Here is a 22,241-nt window from a genome sequence, read left to right as displayed (position 1 = left end):
ATTAAAAGAGATATGAAGAATCAAGGAGTATTATTTCAGGATTGCTGTCTGACAGAAATTTACCTATACGAGACTTTTTTCCTATTCATTTCCCTTGGTGGGTAAAATCGGAGATGATGATGTGACCCCAGCTTTCCAGGGTGAAACTGTTATGACAATTAATGGGGAAAAGAGAAAGACATGTCAGGACAGATCCCCATCTCCATACAGGAACATATATTAGGGCCCATATCCAATTTTTCTCTCTTAAAAGGCACAGAAAGAAGAAAAGAAAGGAAAAAGCATCTTTCCTTAATGCTAGGATGCCTCGATTTCATTGTTTGCCTACAGGGCTGCCCTGAATCCTTGATCCCATTCCATCATAATACAAGCAGCAATCATTTTTTCTTCAAAGGACAAAATGTGGCCACTCAAGGAAAAAAAAAAAAAAAAAAAAAAAAAAAAAAAAAAAAAAAAAAAAGGCAAGGCAAGGAAAGGATATGCCTCTTCTAGCTCAGAAGGTCTTTACTAGGAAAAACCATAATTTGGGGGAGATTTGCAAGGACACATCTAAGTAGTGGTTATCAGGAGCTGGGAGGGTCTGTGAGAGAAAGGTCAAATCTATACATATCCTAAGCATTTGCTACTTGCTGTTGCCAGGCAAAGGTTAGCAGGCTAAATGAACCTCATGTCTAACCCCATGTGGTATTTTTTGTGTTCTTATCCGAACTCCTGTCATGCTGAGCAGAGCAGCTCACACCTGACATTTTTCCCTTTATGGCCTTTTAAGCTACTAAGTCTGATTGGTACAGCATCCTTGGGGAGTGGGAAGATGCGGGGCAGGGGGGAGAAGGGGGCAGGCATTTGTAAGTCAGGAAAAGGATATCTCTCCCCCATAGGCTTTCAGTCATCTGCACAGCTGTTTCTCTCCACCCCTTCCCTCAGTGACTAAAATCTGAGGTGGCACTCTGATCCTCAGTCTTTAGGATCAGTGATTTTGGTGGATGCCCACAAAGAGTAAAAAAAAGAAACAGTAAGAATCTCTCTTTGTTAATGAAACATTTGAATCTTTGGTTTTAATCACATGTCAGGATGCTCAAAGTTAAGGTTGCCACAGCAACACTACAGTAAAGCTCCTTGCACAGAGCAGTTAGTGAAATGCACAGTTTAATTAAAAATTGTCTCAATTAACTGACAGTTTTCATTCCCCCAAATCCTGTTGTCTCCTTCTCCCTCTCTGAAATGTCATTGAAATGGGGGGAAGGACAGGAACCATGGCGGCAGAGCCAAGCAGGCAGGGACTGAGTTTGTGTCACTGTGTCAGAGGCCAGCACAATGCACATAAAATTTGCTTCCCCCCTGTGCAGATCTCTAAATTCATCATGAGTTGGCAGAAACAAAAGATTTGCAATAGTCTATGTGGGGGAAAAACCCCAAGCAAACACATTCTTCCTGCTTTCTGCCTCTGTGAAGGGTCTTCTGCTCACAAAGATGTTGGGATGTTTTGGCGACACAAAATATAGAAAAGTTCAAAGAGAAAGTGGGAACAACTTCTGAGGTAGCAGCACTGTGCTTAGATGGTTGTAAGTGGCCAACGCCCACTGACCAACAGCAACATCAGTCAACTGATCTGTCTCAAAAGAAAAAAGAAATTAGGATGATACTGATACTTCCTGCAACATGATACCACAGTGCTCAGTTTTTACAGGAAAAGTGCCTTGGGATCCTCAAAGGGCAATTATTAGAGAAATGTCTCATTAGCATGACAAGGTGATTTTGCCTTGTGCTTTGTGCAAGGCAGGTGTCACTTCATGTCCTCCCTCTTCTCCCTCTTCGGTTCCTGCTGTGCTTTTCTGCCCCTTGGTGAAGCGCTGGTGTCCCATGCCAGCAGCAGCAGGACACACCTGGCCCAATCCTGGTGCTGTTAGAGCAGCAAGGGACAATGAGTACTGGGCCATTCAGCATTCTCCTTCCCCCTTCCACTTCCCAGTCTGGGGTCAGAGCCTCCTGCTCTGCAGGCAGCAGCGATGGCAGAGCAGCCCTTTAGAAGACTGCAGGAGAAGCAGATTTGACGTGGACTCATGGGGAAGGAGCCGACAGAAATGAGAGGAGGCAGCCAAAGGTCACTCCGGCCTGCCAGCTGTAAAAGCAATCCAAGTGACATGGCAATAAAATCCAGGCTTGGGAGCAACCTCCTCCAGCTCCTAATGGTGCACTCGCTTACCCCTCCGCGCTCCTGCCCGCTGCCTGCAGAATGCCAACACGGAGACACCAGGGAAGCAGCTGGAGGCATAATGCAGGGAGCAAGGGTTGCACAGAGGGAGAGGAAGCTCTCTCTGGCAAAAGCCAGGGATGATGGGGGGAGCAGCCGCTGCAGGACGCTGAGATCGAGCTTTTTAAGTACATTTCAGCAGAGCACGTTTGCTCCTAAGAAATCTAATATCCTTTGGGTCAGTGCAGGCCAACTGCTAGATATAAAGAATTCATAGCACTTGCAATCCCCAGATGAACCATTTTCAATTCTTCATGTTTCTGAAAAGCCGTTGTGTCTATCTATCAGCAGTGGCTGTGCTCCATAACGAGGGCCGTCTCCTGCCTTAATGCCAAAGTGTAAATATTGCATTGCAGCAAGCAGCAGTAGATAATACATAATAATGAGCTGGGTTTGTTATATGATGTGCTAACCACAGCTCTTGAAAACAATGCATCAAGTTTAAAAAAAAAAAAAAAAAAAAAAAGCCAGACAAACAAGACCAAAAACAGACAGAGAGGGAAAAAAAAAAAAAAAAAAAAAAAAAAATTCCTCCAGAAAAATAAAATAGCCTCTGTATTGGATGTAGAAGTGAAGTAATGCCTTACAATTCTGAAAAATAGTTAACATGGCCAGAAACATGGATAAAATACCAATTCTTATCTGATAAACCATTAGAGCATTGGAGTCATCAGTATAAATTCATTTAGACACCAGCAGAGTTGTAAGTAGAGTTGAATTTTTCTGGATAAATGTTTTTATATAGTCTCTCTTATTTAATGGGCCAGGAATTCTAGCACATGATTACACATGATGAAAAGAAATATTGTTCGAGCCAACAGTAATCAAGTGTGAGTTTCATGATTTTCATAGCTAATTTTTCCAATTGTCATCAGTAACACATTTTTTTCCTCCTCAACATGCAAGGTACAGCAGTGTAATGGCTGTCAATCATCTCGCTTTGTAAGCCACAAGCACTTTAGAAATCACTGAACCAGCGTTTGGCAGAGGCCAACAAAATCACATGAATGCAGCGTGAGTTATCTGGTCTGTGTATCTCCATCCAAGAATTTTAACAATGTGGGCCAAAATGAAGGGCAGTTTGATCTCTTTTTCATGCATGATGTGCTAAAGTGTCTGTGGCAGGAAAGAAGCCCGTGGCCAGCATTCAAGTTTCTCACTGCTGAGGGATGTGATGTTTGCAGGCGCCCACATGGATCCCACCTGGCTCCCCAATGCTCCCTTGCCTGTGCAGCTCTCAGCAACTCAGATGGGATCAAGGACTGACAAGTTGCTAAATATCATCAGCTTTCACCGCAAGCAGTGGGAACTGGTGGAGTTCTGCATCTCTCAGGATTCAGCTCTGAAGGTGCGAGTAGTTTTACGATTCCATCCGCTAAGAAACAGGCTGAGAAAACATTTTGTACAGATCAGCACACAGACTAGGCAGCAACATGTCTTACTCATAGCATGGCAAGGATCTGTACGCCAAAGGCTCTGCAGGATGCATTTTTTCACAGGCTGTGATTGTGCTGTTTCCAGGTGTTTATTCCTTTCTGAGGTGTCCAGGAGAAGAAGGATTTGGCAGGTAGTCTGGTATTTAAAGGTTTTTCATAATTAGCCTTGCATTGAAGAAAATGGTTTGTACAAACCCAGTTCAATCCTGGGAAAACCCAGAAAGCCCACTAGTACCTAAATCTTTGAAATTTGAATTTTTGAAAGGCTGGATTTGTCTCATCCAAATTTGACCATCTAAGATTAGGCACTTTTACCAATCATCTAGCTTTCCTCACTAATGCTTGCAGGAATAATATATCAAAGGCAACGGTGAATAATATATCAAAGGCAAAGGTCTAACTCTTTCTTTTGACCCTACATATCTACTTTTGACCAATAATAAATTACCTAATCACACTACAAAATTCTTTTACACTTCATTTTAAAATCTTCTATGTGGATTTTTTTCCCCAGCACAAGTTAAATAGGAATACAATGGACAAGAACACCTAGAGGGTGATTTAGCTTTAGCAATGACATGAGCTCCAGCGGTAGATCATATTCCCCAGGAATCCAGTTGTGAAAAAGAAGTTTGCTTCAGAAAACAATACAGTTCAAGCCATGACTTCAATAGTACAACAAATGGGCAACATTTAATGTGAGATGCTTTAAATGGATTAAACCAGGGAATAAACTGATAGTGCGTTATCAGGAAGCCTGACAATAGAATATAGGGGCTTCCTGGGTATATGGATTTAATTTTATCCAGACAAAGCAGTAAAGAAACAGGAGGGATTGAAAAAAAAAAAACCAAAAAAAACCCAAAACACCAAACCCTTAAAATGAACAAAAGAAATCCACAGGTAACTGAACATTGTATTTCCTATTTTTCATTTCTCCTTGTGCACATTTCTCACTAAGCACATATGATGGGAAAAAAAAAGACTCCTTGAGCTTGGGTACTACCACTAACCACTAAGCAAGAATCCTAAAGCTTATTGGACACATCTTAAAATGGATTACATTTTTTTCTTTTTTTTTTCCTTTTTTTTTAAATGATACTTTTCTTATACATTAAGAATAGACAGCTAAAAACCAAGAACATTGGATGCCGAGATTAGATGCAATTTTCAACTGCTAGTGTGGACATTAAATACTACAAAATGCTTCAATTTCTATTTCCATATGAAATTGGTGTATTTTGTATACTGGACAGGAAACTAACTGGTTACTATTGTCCTGTCTGTTGCTATTTGATAATATGACCTACTAGCAGAGAAAAACCCCCCTCAACTAATTCTATGCCATGTCTTCAGCTGTAAGAGTGTATAAAAACTTGAATAAAGAATATCTTTTTACCCACAAGTGGCAGAGTTATTCTGTCACTGCTTTTGTCACCCTGTTTATTTTTTATCATGTGAATCTTCAAATAACGGAAAACAACAACTTATAGGTTATATCTTTGCCTGTACATTTTTTGAGCTAAAACAGAATAGAGTTCGCCCATCCTCCTGCATTCAGCTTTGAGAATTTACTCACAATATCAAAATGCAGTTACCATCTTTGCTTTGTTAATCACTGTCACTGTGTTCTTCTTGAAGCAGCGGCTCCCATCCACCCAAGCTAGCTCAACACTGCGATCAGTCGGGGAATGCTCCACTGGATCCTGGGAACCAGAGGAGAGGCCAAGGGGGTTTTCCCCTTATCACGGGAGAGACCTCGCCGAAGAGAGAGTCCGGAGGAGTCAGACTCAGTTGGAGGGCAAAGTCCAAGGTGTTTATTCAGTCCCAACCGGGGTCATCCTAACCTCAGGGAAGCTGCTCCAGCCAAACCACCCCAGGCGCTGAGCTCCGGGATTAAATACAGGGGAGGGACTAAGAAAGGAGACAAACCAACATCCAATAAGGAACAAGGTGGGAGTGGAACAGGATTGGAGGGACATTCAAAGAAACCAATGAGAACATAAAGGGAGGAACCCCCTTGGCTCCTGCCCTATCACTCAATGTCCTTACCTGAACTCTCCAGAAGCTGGGAGGAACAATCGAATGACAGGCAGGGCCCGTAGGAGGGGACTGGGAGGAATATGGGAGGATTGACAGGGAAGAGGGGCAGGGACAAACCTCAGAACATAACATTTCTTAGGAGAACAGGGGAGTGTGGAACAAACCATTACAACGAAAATAAATAACATAAAATACAAAATGAAAATAAATAACACAAAGCACAATGCAAGAAAGCATGATACACTTTAGAAGCAGAACCATTTCTGTTCCAGAATGCTTCATCAGTTAAAAAACACAGAGAGATTTCAGATACAATGTGATTATGGAGAACAGATCTTCAAATCTACTAAGATTAATCAAACATTTTATTTTCCATTGTTCATTCCATATAGGTTGTGCCAAATACCAAATCTCCCTGGAGTGTGAGAGTGCTTTATTTGATAGAAAAACTAGATTTTTGTCTTGATTATTGTGTTTGAAACAAAGATATCTGATGCCACATATATAGATTTCTAAATTATCTGTGAGTACTCTTAAGTATTTCCAAATTGTTATTTGTACGCCTTAATAGCATGCAATTTTAGTGCCAGAAAAAAACGCCAAAAACTTATATAAAATAGTCTTCTGTGATTTCCACTGATCAAAATGTAGATACTAGTAAATTTGTAGCCTTTTCACTTATCTAAAAACTTATTTAAGCATTTAGTTTTGTATTTAAAATACTCTGGATTCTGTCCATTGACTCTTGCTGTGAGTGGAAGGTTTACATAAATTCACATGCATCTTTAAAGGGGAAAAAAATGGGCTTTGGGAATGCTAACATCCATAGAAATTAATGGGTTCTGTTTAAAATACTGCTGAAGGTTCATCTGGGAAAACAAACCACTTGGATAACTTAGGATCAGCTTCTGTATTAAAACAGAAGAAATTTCACTGCTGGATTCTAAGAAAATACTGAAGCTTTGTGCTCAAAACATGTGTGTAGAAGCCAAGAAATTTTCAGTTTTATTATCAGATCCGCTGATGACTCCCCAGGTGGCAACAGGAGCTTAATACTTCTCTCTCTGACTTTGTTTATATATATGATATTTTTGTAGTACATTACTAGCTTGAAAAAGAATTAAAATGCACGGTATATTTGCTTTCTCTTGCAAATTTCTCAGAGAAGAAAATATCCCAAACCGAAATAAAAATTCCTCTTTTGTCAAAACCAAAATAAAAAGATAAAAAAATAAAAGCAACAGTAGAATGCTGTATATGAGAAATATCTTAAGTTAGATTTTGAGCTTATCAGAAAAATGTCCATTACATCTGCATTTGAAGAATAAAAATATCAGAATGAACCCTTCCATGAGAAAAATTATCTATTAAAGCAAGAACTTTTCAGTTAATTGATATTAGCATTAAATCCCAAAACCGCTTTTAGCAAGTATGCTTTTTTGAATTTCACCAAAATATTTTGTTACTGCAAATTGGTTTTACCATTCATTGTTGCTCTGCCTGGGAGGAATGAAAGGAAAGTTACTGCACAAATAGTCTATTAAAAACTTATACCTGATCATAAACATAGACTAAACTGTGCATACTAGTTAAAAGTTTTGGGTGGCAATGCTGTTTTATATTTAGTATCTGCAGACACAAAAGTTGTTGTTGACAGTATGACATACATGAAATTAAATGTATTTATAAAAAAAGTGGAGAAACCATTGTCCTCAGAATACCTTCTGTCAGAAAACGCCCAAGTGTATAACTGAGACAGCCTTTAATACTGGGTTTGAGCTTATATTTCTAGAAAAACTGAGCACAACTCTGTATCAAACTGCTTTAGTTGTCAATAGACCCTGGAAGCATCATGTGTCTTCCAGCCTCTGCAAAAGGAAGGCTAATAGAGAAAGAAAAAGATGTTCTTTTGCTGTCAGAGTGCATCACGCTCCTTTTCCATCCTGCAAAGGGGAACCTGCAGCTTGAGGAGCTCTGATTGTCATGTTGGGCAATTGGGCAATTGTTGGTGGTTTCACAAGGCATTTGTATGAATGTCTCCAGTGAGCTGTGAGATAGAAGGGGTTCATCTGTTGGCTGCTAGGGCAATGCTAGTCATCAGTCAAGGGCAGAGAGTATAAAATATTTAAATTGCCTTTTTCATCTCTAGAATAACAAGGAAAGTAGCTGCACACTCTGGAGAATGAGTATTCAGTATCTACCACCTGATGAGCCTCTGGGTATCACTAGATCTTTTACATTACTGAAATCGTTGCTTACACAGTGTGATTTCCTTTCTTACTCTCTAACACAGAGTATTTTATTAACAGTTTGTGGATTTGCCAATATACCAGGATCTCAATATTTCAGATCCATGCTTTATGATATTATGTCTTGCATAAGAAAAGTTCCCAAGGTGAATATTAAAATATGTAATGATACATGGGAAAAGTAAAAAAAAGCTGAATGCCAATGCACTCTTCTTACTCATTTCAATATTCAGACAACCTGCTTCTGATTCCTAAAGAAAATGCAGAACAAATTTGAAATTTGGTTGGGCAATGGGCCTTCGAAAGACAGCGCTGGACATTTTGCTCCAGAGTGTCCAGCTTGGCATTCAGAATTCAAGCAGAAGCGTTCACAGCTCCTTTAGGGTCACACAAGATATCTAAGTAGTGTCAGACTCACTACAGCATTGTGTTGATACCACCATAAATATTTCAGAAATCAAGGTGCTTTACGGATGATGTAGAAACTTCTGTCTATGACACATTATTTCCTCTTTTCAAGCTGGAGATTGGTTAGGTGTCTAGCTGAATGATGATTCTTCTGATTTTCATAAATGAAATTGTTTATAGGTCTGACCTGATCTGGAATCATTTTTCCTAGGAGGAAACAGCTGATGGTTGGATCTTCTTGTGTTAGCTGAACTATGAAAACAACTTCTTCTAAACTGTCCATTATTGAGGAAGAAGCAAAGCAGAAGAAAACATTCATAGGTGAGCAACATCAAGGCTATGACTTGACCAGAGTGCCTGATTGCTGTGGTTTAATTCCATCTGGCAACTCACCCTGGTGAGATGGGGAGAGAATCTGCAGGATAAAAGTGAGAAAATCCATGGGTGGAGGTAGAGAAAGCTCCATAGGTAATGCAAAAGCCACACACAAACAAAGCAAAGAAACCTGGAAAGCTGCTTTAAGTTTCCTGCATTCTGTTCCAAGTCTCTGATCACAAAACTCTAGTACCTTTCAAAAATATATATTTTGTTGGTATATCTAGGGCAAATGGACTGGACAACACAGGAAAAGTAGCACTTAGGAATCTGAGCAAGCCCTGGGTAAAATATGGGGGAAGAAAAGATATTGCTCAATGATTTAGAATTCATGTATTATGATAGAACAACATGATCACTCAACAAGGCAAGAAAAAAACCCAGATTTTTATAGCCAAAACAACACTGCCCATAAAATCCTGACATATCAATTTAACATTGTTATTTGCTTCTGCTCTGGATTTTGGGACTGATGCTGTTTATGCATTTCCAAACCATCTTGAATTAATATTCAATGTTTACTGAGCCCATTGGATTTCCTGATGTAATTTGCATTTGTTCACAGCAGCAGGGGCCTTGGAGAGCCAGTACCAAAGCATTAAACGGTAAAACAAATGCTTTGATCTGTTAAAAAATAGGGTCTCCTTCACCTTTACTATATGATCATCTGTGAAAAGAAACAAAAACAAATTAGTCACATCCTTTCTTTATGCTGTTAATAAATAAAACAATGTAACTCCAGTTAAGGGATATGTTAATGGCAGCACATTTGAATACCAGTGCTTACTGATTATTCAACAATTTTCCATTATGAAATCTTCAGCCTCACCATGCTCATTGCTAAGGGCTTCTGAAGGCAAATATCCAGCTAAAAAGGATGCATTTGTAACATTAAAAGGTGCATTGGGAGATCTGAGATCCAAGCCTGTCCCTGAAAGAAACCTTTTTTGGTAACCTTTTTTATAACTTTGGAGAAGTCATTTAATCTGCTTGTGCCTGTTTTTTGTCTAGTAAATGTCTTGTTTGTTTACAGAGGAGATTGTAGCAGGAAAGATTGGGAGCTGCTATATAAACTCATATCTATAGAGCAGATGTTATAAATGGCCAGTTCTGTCTGTTAGGATTTTTTTCTTTTACAAATAAATAGTGAACCTTGACCTAGCAGCCTTCACCCTAAAATTACAACAGAAAAGAAATTCATAAACATTTATATATAACACTTCACATTGCCCTTGTGTGTGCTGTCTTCCATTTGAGAGTGGGACCAGTGTTACAAACCTTACATGGTCAGAGAGAGGTTCCAGAAATCCCCACACAATGAAGCTGTGTGCTAACATCCCACACCAAATGGTTTATGATGGACTTTAGAGTGAATTTCCAACATCAGCTCTGTGTATCTGAATATTAATGACTTCATGTCTTCAATTCATGGTGTGCACTGAAGTTATTGAAAGCCACAACCTGATTAGGATAAACTGAGGGCTGCCTTGTTGTAAGACCACAGTTTCCATCACCAGAATGCTGGAGATACCTCATACTCCTATCTTGGAATCTCTAAACTACATCTTGGAATAGGTATTGGACCAAAGCCATCACCAAGAAATATTTACAAAATACCTATAAAAGTTTGTATCCTTTAATATAAAGTTTGAACAAGTGTTTCACATTCTCTGAACACCTTTCCTAATTACGTGACAGCTGTTCACTAGATGTGGTGCTATTAGATGGCATTACAAAAGCAACTTACTTTTCTTCAATGAAAATAAGCTCTTTGTAAGTTAAACAGCTTTTGCATCCATGAGATAATAATTTAGCAGTGGTGCACTAGTCAGGTAAATAACAAAAGACATTGTAAAATGTATTAGAAAATATTGAGGAATTCATCAAATGAATTATTCAGTCAATGTTATGGTACCTATCTCTGTAAGGATCTGACAGCCTCTATAGTAACCATATTTTTTTGTGTTAAATTATTAATGGTTCTTTTATGCCTGAGGCCTTATGGAATACTACATTTTGCCTTTTATCTAAGGATCTCATCATGATTCACAAAAGTTAAACATCAAAATATCCTATAAAGGAACAACCTGTATCATTGCACTGTATACAACTGTAAACATAAGCCCAGCACTCACTCAAATTAATTTGATTTTTTTACTCTTCATGCTTTGGCTTAAATCTCCAGCTCTAAGTTCCTGTAATTTGTGGAGGAACCTCTAGGAAAAGAAACAGTCCCAGAATATCAGAGTCGAAATAATTTCCAATTGACTGTTCCATCACCTGACATCTTTGCTCTAGGACCTGAAAGTTAATCATCTCCCCTTTTCCAGCTCTGTACTAAGTTGGAAAATCATTGAAGTAGGGCTTCTCCTGAGATGTCTTTGTGTTTAACCACATGCACAGTGCCTTTGATATAAACTGCTAAATAGATGGGAAACCTCTGCTATGTTTTAAAACATGATACAGTTTTTGGTTACTAGGTCAGTGGTATCAGAAACTTAAAAGTAGCATTCATATGAGATGTATGTGTCACACTTAATCTCTATTAAAAATGGGATGTGTAAGATGTCCCAGAATGGAGCAGAAACCCCAAATTTCAGTTTACAGAGGTGAGCCTGGCCATCCCACTGTTTAGAGATGGATGAAACCTCCCATCTCAAGTCCTCAGTAAATTTGTGTCAACTTTTGGGAGCAGTTCATGTCACTTGCATATAGCAACCTTCCTAGTGATTGCAATGAGACTTTCTGCTTGAAAATAAGCAGATATCCATTTTCTTAAAGGCTTAAACTGAAGCAAGGATATTAAAAAACTTTTCTGAGCTTCTAGGAGTTTGTAACAGAAACGTTCCCAAATCATTTCAGCCGCCAGGTTGGTTTTACTGTTTCTCTTTCTTTTTCTGTTTGACAAACACAAATGAACGTGCCACCAGCCTGCCAATGCTGTCTGAGCAGACCTAGGAAGCATAACATCAGTATTATATGCATGTATTCCAGGCTCACCAGCATCTTGCCCTCAGCTTTTTCTCTTGCACGACAAGCATAATCAAAAATGCAGAAACCAAACAAAACAAAACCCCACAAAGTCTTGCCACACAGCCTTGTGGAAGGAGCTTGTCTGAACAGAAGAAAGTGGAGATGCAGCATCTCTGCTGCTTTTCAACAGAGAGGCTTTACTTCTGATCCAGACAGCTGAATTGGGAATTGCATCTGTGATAATAATAGCATCAGGCAGAGTGGAGCTATTTTTAAAAGAACTGCACGCAGACCAAAGGGCAGCCCCTAAGAGGAAAAATAATCATCTCTGCTCTCTTTACATTTAAGCCTGTATAGCACTGTCATGGACTGGTAGTACCAGCCAGAACTCATTCAACATAAGCGAAGGGAAGTGAAAAATAAATGCAAGGAAAATACAAGAATGCATCAGGAGAACATATGTCCCTGGTTCTAGAGTTAAATTGGCATGGTTGAAGCAAAGCCCATCAAAAAAAAGATGGATGCAAAACTTCTCTCCGTTGGCATACCTGCAAAATTAGAAGACACGAATTCCAAAGATAAAGCTTTCTATGAAGGTTTCAGTTTGAATAACAAAGAGCCTGCTGTCTAATTTTTAAGCTAGCAACCCAGTCCACAAAAATACTTATTTTGAAAATCTCCAAAAGACGCAAAAGTTATTAAAATATAGGAGTGTGCTGGCTTGAAGGCAAAACCAGTGAGAGACTCCAAGTCAGAAAAAAACCAATTTACTAATAGGAAAAAAAAAAAAAAAAAAAAAAAAAAAAAAAAAAAAAAAAAAAAAAAAAAAAAAAAAAAAAAAAGCAATAGTACAAAAGATCACTGACAGAGTCAGAATACAACTTGACACCATGGTGGTAGCAGTCCAGATGAAGTGGTCTTGTTGAAGCAGTGTTCCTGCAGAAAGGTCTGGTAGCTCTTGTCCTCTGGGAATCCAGTGGGTAAGGCTGCCTGTGCTGTCCCAAATCCCAGATTCTATCCAGGTGGGAATGCTTGGCTCCTCCCCCTGGGCGGAGCATCTCACAATGGGCTGATATCATTTTATCAGTCTTGCAATGGGTCCTTGATTGTCCATTAAACAGAGATAACTCCCGGAGGGAGTTATCTATGAGTCATGGGGCAGGGCAATGATGGGCCATTAACAGAAGATAGTCTGGAGGCAGGGGGCAAGGGAAACAGTGCACAACTTAGTTTCAACAGCTCATGTAGATGGTGATAGAATACAACTTTGGGCGCATCTTACATTGTAACCTAGGACAAGGAGTCATAGATCTAAGATGTGGATTTCTGCATCATGGATGTCCAATTAAAGCAAAATGAATCTTGCCTCCAATGCCTAGTTCATGGTGTAGCGGCAGAGGGCAAGGCAAAAAGAAGCAGGGATTCTGTGGTAGTATCTGTACCCACCCAAATGTAAAGGAACACAGTAGAGAGCTACAGAACATTGCAGGGAAAGGAGGAAGTAGTTTTACATGATCTGTGATCACAATTTGGTAGGTGAAAAAAAGACACAGGAAGGTCCCCAAAATTTGAAGGTCCCAAATTTTCTGTGTAAGCACAGAACAGACACACTGTTAACATCAGTTTTAGCTTGCAGATTGCATTGTATTTCTTTAAAGGATGATTTGAAACACTTACAAAGTGCAATCTGCATAGATTTAATAGATTTTTTAAAGATATGTGGAAACCCTGGACTGACTCCTGATGGCAATCTCAGATGACAATAAAGCAATTTCTTTGCGTAAGTGGTCCATTACAGTTGTATACTTAATATAAAATTCTAGTCATTGTGCTGCTATGTTGCTTTATTTTCACAGCTTGGCATTTTGTGTTGGTTAACTGCTACAGAGAAAGGACAGTGTGTTTTGAATAGACATAAAGAACTAATACATGTTTACTTCCAAATTATTTTCTACAGCTACAAAATAATATTGACTGCAGACTCACAATTACTCATAGTTCCTTTGAACTTACTAGTTAAAGTGTTATTTAATATACTGATAATTTACAGGGATTGGCCTAGAAAGGGACAGAGTAGACTCCTCATGTTACATATTGAAGCTTTTATTTTTCTACTGCCTTTAAAATGACAGATCCCTCAAAGAAAGTTTTTCACTTAAATAGTTAAAGGAATAAATGCAACCTCAAAGAATTACAGAGGTAGAAAGCCAAAAGTGAGTTCCAAAACACCAACTGTAAGGAGAAGAAAAAGGGGATCATTTCTTAGCCAATTAATTAGCAGCTTATGCCCTGGTGTGCACATGTAACTGTATTTAATGTTAATGAAAGTTATGTGCATGCTACGGAGAAGGCTAAACTCCTTAAAAGGGGTTGTTCAAATGCTTCCAACAGATATGGGTCAAAGATTAATCATTCCATTTGGCTTCCTCTGCATTAAAAAAAAAAAAAAAAAAAGAAAAAAAAAGAAAAAAAAAGATTGATATTCACAACAACACACAGTACTTAACTGCAAAACCTAGCTACAAGTATTGTTCTTACTATATTTTTTTCAAGTTTTCAAGCTGTAAAAGCCATTTCATTTCCCAAGTAAGATGAAAAAATGCCAGATTTCTGTACTGAAGTGTTTGAGGTTACTTGCACAAGTGTAAAGAGAGCACAGAGTAAGACATTCAGCTGTCATTATACATGATTTTGATTTTTGCGTTGGTTAAGTAAACAGAGGGAAAGTGAAGCTGGAACAGAGGGTCCAAATACTTATGATGCATAAGCAAAAACAGATTTGTTCTGTTTTGCTGGATTTGAGTAGCTCCACCAGGCTGATAAAGAGTTAAATAAATGGAAATAGTGCTTATGTTTGAACATCAATGGCCTAATCAGCACAACAGGCACCAACATAAACCCATTAAAGCACACTTCACTAGATTTTATTTCCACTCACGAATGTAAACTTTATTTTCTGCATTCAGATGTAACCAGCAACTGTATAAAAGTGACAGGAATAAAGGGCTCATTTTTCTAGTGGTCTTTGTCTCACATGGTCTTGTATGGACTTGATGTTGAAATGCCACCCTGCTGTAGATAACCAAGGCTGAATTCAAGGCCTTGTACTTCTTCTTTCACTTGACATAAATGTCTTTAACAAAATTCAAGGAAGAAAAAAATATATTTATTAATCATATTCTAATGGAAATTCCTTCTTTTGGTCAGATGAATTATACTTTGAAATTACTGTGTTGAGGATAAGGAAAGACCAGCTAGGTAGTTGAAATGATGGGGAACTTCATGAAGACTTCACTTAAGATTTGATTTAGCTGCCTAAAACCACACATTCAATGTAATTTGAAATATCCTGGGGTATACAAAACATCTGTTCAGGCCTGGAAGGTATAACACAAGACCCATGGGAGAACCATACACATTCAGATGGATGTCTGATTCCATGAAAGCTGAAATGGCACCAGGTTTCTGTGCTTGAGAAACCAAGGAGAAGCCCCAGACATCTGTATTTTGGAGTGTGCACTTGCTATACACAGCTGTCTGCAGAGCTGTTGTAGCTCTAAGTACTTTTATAGTCACTGAACATCTATGGCCTGGCTTGTTTACTCACACATGGCCACAGAGTGAGGTTTTGAAATGCCCCAAATTATTCTTGTGTATCTCCAGCTGGACATGGGTTTTCCTTGTGTTCTATGGCATAGCTGCCCAGACTGAGCTAATGTTCTGGAGCTCACAATAAATTCCCTTAGGAATGGCATTAGAAGTTTGGAATATCTCCGTGGGTGGAATCTGTAGTCAGCACAACTAAGGATGGCTTTGAAAACCAGTAATTTCAGTCAGCTTATATTTGGTCATCTATGACCATTCCCCCACCAACCCCCCACTCAAAACTCCCCAACAAAACCAACAAAAATTCCCCATCAAAGCTGATGCCCCAAAATAGCCTAAACACTAGAGTAACTTTAAACATCCAATATAACATTTTTTCCCTCTCTCTCATGTTAAATTAGGCAAATTAAATTACAAGCATCCCTCTCCTGGGCACACAGGCAACACCCCTCTACAGATCCACCAGTCTTCATTTGCTGCTTCTAGATTTTTGTGGCTTACTTTTGCCAGTTACTCACCCATCAAAGACATCAAGTCAGAACCCCCATTACGTTATCTGAGGACCTCAGAAAACAGCCCTAAATCAAGAATAAGTCTGGCTTGTTAACATTAAGAAATTTTACAGGACTGTAGAAATGACTCTTCTTTCGCACTTGTTGTGGTCTATAGAATAGTTAGAGCTGGAATGGACAGGGGCTTTTGTTTGGTAGGATGGATGGTTGGTTTGGGGTTCTTGTTTCCCTGAGAGAAACAATGGCAGTCTTAAAAAGTAAGTTTTGGGATAAATTTCCCATTGATTTAATGATAGGGTTTAGGAGGGCTTTAACTTCAGAAATTTTTGACAAATGTTGCCTAAATGAAAATGTTTGGACAAGCAACAATACTGTAATTATTCTACTATTAACAAAAGGGCACCTACTTGTCAGCCACATCTTTAAGGACAGTATTGTACTGTATTTTGACTCTGTACAAACTCATATTTACAACTAGGAAATACAGGTTTATTCTTAATGAAAAACGATTAAATTGGGGGAAAAAAGGAAATTTAAAGATAAGAAAAGCAGTCCTAAAATCTACCACATCATCACAGTGGTTTGTTTAAAGTCATTTGGTATTTAGATGCAAAGTATTCTTATTCCCATGATTCCTTAAAACCTGCATCAAATTTCTGTCTTTACTTTGCTCTTCACTCTTAATGTAAAATTAACTCCAGCTAGACTGCTGAGCTTCTGACTAATACTCTCAAATCAGCTCCAGTTTTACATTTCAGAATCTCTATCAGCTTTGCAAAACACTGTCTCCTGAGGGAAGGCAACAGTTGGCATTTTTAAAACCCAGAAGCAAGTGTTTGAGTTTGATGAGGCTATAAACTCCCTGACTGATGTTCCGTGCTCGGCAGGAGAACAGGGATGAGGAACAAAAGAGTCTCCAAGGAAAGGGTCTGCTCTGTGTCCAGACCCACTAAATCCTTTGCTGCTTCCTGAGGTTGCAAACAAGGCTGCTGATTACAGGCAGTTTTATCCCAAGGTCTTTATTACTCTTCCTGACAGTTTGAGATTATTTATCAGTGAGACCTAATACCTTAAACATTTTCAGCAAGTTCTCTTCTTGAAAACACTGCAGGAAAGAGTTGAGGCAGACAACACAGTATTCCACAAGGGCAAATAACTCTTTAATAAATCTAATATTTCTCTATAGAATATCCCATCAGTGATATTTCAGTAATGAAGCATTATTTGGCAGATTCCATTGACTGCAGGATAACATAGCATGGCTCTGGAAACAAGCTTTCAAGCCTCAGGAGGTCAAAATGACTACATCTTTTTAATGGGTAGGCATGGAGCAAGGCAATGACCTAAGTGCTGTGAGAAATAAAGAAACATTCTGTCATTGCTGCCTTTCTGATTAACTCCCTGGCTTTCTCCTGTGATTACTGGAGATTTTCCAGTCAAGGAACACCTTCTGCCTGACACTGATACATGCTGCTTATGTGACATGAGAGAATGCAGGAAGTTGTCATCTGCTCTCTGAGTGTAAAAAAAGTGAGGAATGCTTTTTTCTTCAAATCCGTAACATGAGTGTTGCTATAAAGGACTGGATTTATGCTTTTGGCCAAGCAAGAGGAAAATAGAGAAAAAGAAATTCTGCTGCTTTTTGCAGTGGTTAAGAATTTAATGTGAAGTGCAATTTAATAATATGTGTTTGTGTTTTCATACAATTCTGAATTTCTTTGTCAGTCTACAGAAAAAGGAAGTCTTTCTGTGAGACTTTCAGGATTTCACAACATCGCAAAATGACAGAAATGTGTCCAAGGGTGTTTGTTTCCAGAGACTGCAGCTGTCCTCACCAAAGCCACCTGATGCTTTCCAAGTAAAGCAGTACAAAATATTTATTCAGTCTGTTAGAATTAGTGGGCTATTTCACCTGTGCTGTGCCACTTTTTTTTTTTTTTTTTTTTTTTTTTTTTTTTTTTTCCCCCTTAAATGTGTTCTTTTAAATAAGCCAACATTAACTGACACTGTGTAAGAGGGCTCACACCTGGGTTGCACTCAGGTCATTTGGAAACCATTTTGAGACAGGGGGATTAAATATTCCCTTTTTTTTTGAAATGTATGTTGGCATCCTTTTAGCAGAAGTGTCAGACAGTGGAGATCTTCATGTAACCTCTTTGGTGAGTGAGTGAGTGCTCGAGGTTTCCTCTGTGCTTGTCTGTGGTGAGTGTGATTCATCGGTGTACAATGGAGTTACTCAGATCAGGAGGTCTTGGGTCAGGCTTCAGGTTGGTGTGTCAGGCATCAGAACTGCTGAGCTCATTTACAGCCCTGGTGCTCGAATCAGGAAAGGTGACAATTGGCAAAAATACTCCAGGTCTTATTCAGACAATGTAGAATCCCAGAAGAATTGAATCTCTTTCTCTCTGCCTTTTCACCCCATCCCTTTATCCAAAACGCACTCCTGAGTGCTTATCCAGTAGGTCAGGGACTAACGTCAATTTCCATGCCAAGTGTGTAATTTGCTTATAAAACTTGGTGAGTTTTTGTGAACCCTCCGACTTTTGTTGTTCTTTTTTAACGTGAGCATTTCTGAATCTTTGATACTACTTTCCCCTTAAGGGTGGGATATGACAGACACACACACAGGTTGCAGACCTTGGTTGTTCTCTAGTATGGTCTGTATAGCCAGCCCATCAGATTTCTTGTTTGGCATAAGATGGAAGTGAATTAGAAACGCCTTCAACAAACTTGTTCCGGGCAGGCAAACACCAGGGTTACACATATTTCCAGCAAAAATCCAGGGTGGCTGCATGGTTCTTCCTTAGGTGCAATGAAACAGAGGGCAGAGGTATTTCTGTCTCACAATCAGGAGGGAGTAGATTGTTGATATTGCAATGATCTGATTTAACACACAATCAAGCACAAATAATCACTCATCTGAAGGATTTGAGTCTTGTGACAGAAGAAATATAGAGCAAGGAAGGAGACACATCATGACAGTGTGGTATGTGGGGTTTTTTGTTGTTGTTGTTGTTTTTCCTCACAGTAGCAGCAGTTTCAGAGTCCGGCTATGCTGGAGGAACAATTCAGCCATGACTAAAATATAATGCTGAGAACATTAGAACAGCTGCACAGACATAGAAGGACCATATAACCCCCTGAATCCTGTCTCTGACAACATCACAGGGCACAGGTTTAGGGAGGCATATGCATGGAAGCCAAGATGCAGTGACTCATCCATGGAAATTTCAGATCAGGGACTTCTGGAGAACAGAGGGTATTTTTGTAGTCAACAGATTCCACTGATTTTTATTCTATGGATTTATAGGTTAGTATTTGAACCTGTGCATATTCATTCACCACGTCCAGTGGTCAAAAACATGGAGTTCACAGATTTGCTCAAAGACTGTGTAAAGAAGGGTCTGTTTCTGTTTTGTGACTGCTTCACAGTGTCACTATGATCACTGCTTCACTGGAGGAGACACTAAATGTAAATCCCTATTTACATTTGATAGTCTATCCCCTGACATACAGGGTACATTTCTATCATACCACTTTCAGTTCTTTCTCCATTTTTTCCAACATTCAGTGTTTTTTTTTGTTGTTGTTGTTGTTTTTTTTTTTTTTTTTTTTTTTTTTAATATTTTTCAGCATTAAAGGTTCTTAGTCCATATAGCTGTTCCTCACACAGAAACAATATCACATCTTTGATTCAACCTTTGTCAATTTTTTTCTTCTGGTCCCATTTTAATTCTGGTATGTCTTATCTGAAATGGAAAATTGTGCTCACCAGCATGTAGACACATGATAGTTTAGTAAAGAATAACAAAATTGTCTACATCATCTTCTACTTTCTTATAATAATTTCCCAAAATGCCTTTTGTTTTTAACCTCTCCTAAACACTGATAAGATATTTTCAGCAAAGAGTTGGTTATAAGATCAGAATCAAAAATCTGTGAGTGCAAGTCAGTTTATCATGGTATATGCAAAGTTCATTGTTCTGTCTCTAGTGCATTTCTTTGTGTCTATCAAGATTGTCCTAGATTACAATGTAAGATGCGCCCAAAGTTGTATTCTATCACCATCTACATGAGCTGTTGAAACTAGGTTGGGCAGTGTTTCCCTTGCCCCCTGCCTCCAGACCATCTTCTGTTAATGGCCCATCATTGCCCTGCCCCATGACTCATAGATAACTCCCTCTGTTTAATGGGCAATCAAGGACCCATTGCAAGACTGATAAAATGATATCAGCCCATTGTGAGATGCTCCGCCCAGGGGGAGGAGCCAAGCATTCCCACCTGGATAGAATCTGGGATTTGGGACAGCACAGGTAGCCTTATTTACTAGATTCCCAGAGGACAAGAGCCACCAGACCTTTCTGCAGGAACACTGCTTCAACAAGACCACTTCATCTGGATTGCTACCACCACCATATGGTATCAGGTTGTATTCTGACTCTGTCAGAGATCTTTTGTACTATTGCGTTTACTTCCCCCACCCCCCCCATATTATTAAATTTTTTTTTTTCTGACTTGGAGTCTCTCACTGGCTTTGCTTTTAAGCCAACACAAAGACTGAATGTAATTTTCATTCATCATTTATCCCTGGTTATTCTGTAGTTTCCCATCATCCTGATTAGCTTGAAGATCCTGAATAACACAGGTGACCAACCACCTCCACTGTCACTTGCAGTCTTATCAAGAGCACACCTGTTGAATAGAGGTAGTCCCTGTGTAGCCTGGGTGAGACACGTATAATTCTTTTCTTACCTGAAAGAACAAAACATGAGAAACAATGCTGTCTGTCAAGCAGCTCTTCATATTTCCTACAACTGAATTGGGATAGATTTGTTTTGTAAACTCTATGACACGCTTGGAAAGTTCTATTGACATTTGAAGGTCCAAACAATTTCTTTTGTTATTAATTGGTTTAGCTTTCTTTTGAGGTACCCAGACAGTGCTGTCTAAACTGCCTTTCCAAAACTACTTCCAAAGTACTTACAGAGCAATCACTCTAGCAAGGAAGTCTGGGAACAAGATTATGTGCTTCATGTCTGTTTCTGGTCATTTTATGGCAAAAATAACAGGAACAACACAATTAAGAGGTAATTAGCCCAGCAGGACAGTCATTGCCACAAAGGTGTCTGGGAAGTTGGCAATCTGAGAAAGGTCAAGACAGTCTCTAGAAATGGATACATAATTTGCCTATTTAGATCACAAGCTCTTCTGGGCTCACAGAAGGTCAAGTACAATGACCTCTTTAGGGGCATTGGAGTGCTGAAGTGAAAAAAATACAAACATACTTAATGATAACTATAATGACAAAGGTGATCCCCAGAGAGGAATCTGAGCTAGGTGAGGAGGATATTTTCTTTCAGGGGCTATGAACTTAGAGTAGACATAAGAGACTAAGTTTCAGGAGCTCATAATCACTTTAAAGGAACATTTGATTATGAATTATGAAGTTTGGCCTTGTTTAAAATCAGCAGCAGTCTTAGGCACAATTTGTAGGTGTATATATTGCCTTTACTCCTAAACTGTTAGTTTATAGGTTAATTGGACAGCAGAAGATATTAAATTTCTGCTGTTTTATATTCCAAGTGGCATCTTGACCTTGCGTGTTGAGCTTGGCTTTTTCCTGTCCCACCACAGTGTGTAGAAGCAGTGTGAGCGCTAACCTCTGGAAATAACCCTCCTCAGATTGTGGGAAGAGGAGCAGTTAATCACAGAGAGAAAGCCCCCCTTTCAATGCACCTTTGCACACGGACAGCTCTATCCCCCAGCACTTCTCGGAGATCCTCAAACTGGGCATCTTTTTGTTTGGTGGTCTGTGGGATCAGTGGTGTGAGAATGACTGGTTCGGAAGCAGTGACCTGGCCTGAGTCCTGTGGCAACACTGACTTCCCATGTCAGTCCGTGCCCTCAGTGGATTCAGTGTGGAAAAAAGGCTGCTGAAAGCTGTGTCTCCTTCAAAACTCCACACCTGCAATGAAGACAAGCAGCCCTGTGCCAGGCTAATAGCAACAGCCTCAGGGAGCAGTTATGCTCTCATTTCAAACACTTGAAAGAGGAACAAAAAAGCTATGAAGTTGCTGTTGAAGTACAATTAAGATGGTGTTTTTCAAGAGCAATGTAACCTTAAACTGGAGAAGCAAGAGAGTTAAAATGGGAGCACTTATAAAGCAGTAAAAGCTCCTCTGCATGAGGCACTCTGCGTGCACAAAATTATAGGATTAGAAACCTTTCAACCAATCCAGTGCCTCTGTAGACAGAGGTTTGTAAAGGACTTTTAAAATGTTTTTCTATGAAAAAGGAGAATGTATGTAAGTGGCCAGAAGAGTTGTTTGGCTCAAGGAAGGAGAAACCCAGACCACCGCCTTTTCAAGCTTTACTTGAATTTGTTTAA

Source organism: Hirundo rustica, chromosome 4, assembly GCF_015227805.2.
Source record: "Hirundo rustica isolate bHirRus1 chromosome 4, bHirRus1.pri.v3, whole genome shotgun sequence".
Classification (NCBI taxonomy): domain Eukaryota; kingdom Metazoa; phylum Chordata; class Aves; order Passeriformes; family Hirundinidae; genus Hirundo; species Hirundo rustica.
This window is presented reverse-complemented; position numbering follows the sequence as displayed.